We start from the raw sequence: 1435 nt of genomic DNA on the forward strand, positions 1-1435 counted from the left end.
ACATACATCAACATAAACAACCATTTTTATTTTGCGATAATTCGCCAACTAATATTTTCGTGGATCAATGCGAATAACAATCATTTGTCTAACGTCTATGAACGCATAAGAGATACATGATGAGACTAGTATGATGAAACTACCTTATGAGATTTGCTGATAGCTATTTAAAATAAATTAAACTTTGTAATTGATTGACTTTTACAGTTTTGTATATTAAAAAATAAACTGCGTAAAGTATGAAAGAATAAGGATTTTCACATGTTTTGTTCTTTTTAACTGTACTGCTGAATTAGTGCGATAAATTAGAGTAAGAGGAAGTATATGTGTTTCACTTTAATTTATTGTACTAGTTCAACAGTGCAGTTAAAAAGAACATTTAATTTTCTGCTACAATAATATTCTGTAACACTTTATATATCGAGCCTCAAGGGATGACGTGAATAATAAATAATGGCAGGTGTAATTCTAAACGATAATTTATAACGATAGTTTACTTAAACGGTAAATCTAGATAAGACTTCCATTCCGTATAGATTTCGCTTTATTCTTCCAATGAGTCATAATTGCATGGGGCATAATGCAGATAAGATATAATCGTTAAACGTTATTCAGTATCAGTATCACATAGTGACAGTGATCGGATCGTAGTGAAAATCTTCAGTGTCGCAATATTAATAAGTAATCTACAATGTTTAAAATTGAATATTTTTCCAAAAAAAAGCTCCCAGAATTAACAATCGAATTAATTGGATCTTTTAGTATTGACGGTGATTTGCAATATCACGCTGATTTATCGCAATTAAAATATTATATTCCCCCTTCAGATCCTAACAATATATATTATGATCTTGATTATAATGCTGCGTCTACTTGTCACAAACCTAATTCATATATCAAATTGGATGATATATTAAGATGGATTTCAGACAATTTTAACCAGCTTGAAAAACCATTATCACCGAACGAGAGACATTGGTATGTTATTAAATAATATATGTATATATATATTTCTTACTATTTTAAATATAAATAATAATAAATGATAATTGTTCAAATAGTATACGATATTCTAGAATCATCCCGAACGTGTCCAAAACGTCTACAAAATCCTCCAGGACATCTTGGACACATTCAGGGTACCAATTATGTATCTTTTCCGTAGCGTAAACTTGTGAAAAGTGAAATTTTACATAAAAAAACTGACATTTTTGTTTACACAAGTTATATGGTCGCTAAGATCGTCAAGTTCACGTGGAACTTTCCACTTTTCACGTTTCTGTTTTGAGACAAAATTATATGATCGCTGCTCTGAATGACTTTAGAACGTCCTGTACTATCTAGGTTTTTACAAGTAAACTTAATGATAACAAATGATAATTCTTACACTAACCGCATTTATCATTGATTAGGTTGAGTGTAGACTTTGTTTGCC

General features: G+C 30.0%; 1 protein-coding gene across 1 annotated transcript in view; it reads left to right on the forward strand.

The window, feature by feature from the left end:
- Window positions 1–1435, forward strand: part of LOC116849485 (decapping and exoribonuclease protein-like) — a 4307-nt gene that overhangs the window by 1890 nt on the left and 982 nt on the right. The window lies entirely within an intron of this gene.

Source organism: Odontomachus brunneus, unplaced genomic scaffold (genome assembly GCF_010583005.1).
Source record: "Odontomachus brunneus isolate Ranch 3 - 2012 unplaced genomic scaffold, Obru_v1 Obru_scaffold_117, whole genome shotgun sequence".
NCBI lineage: Eukaryota > Metazoa > Arthropoda > Insecta > Hymenoptera > Formicidae > Odontomachus > Odontomachus brunneus.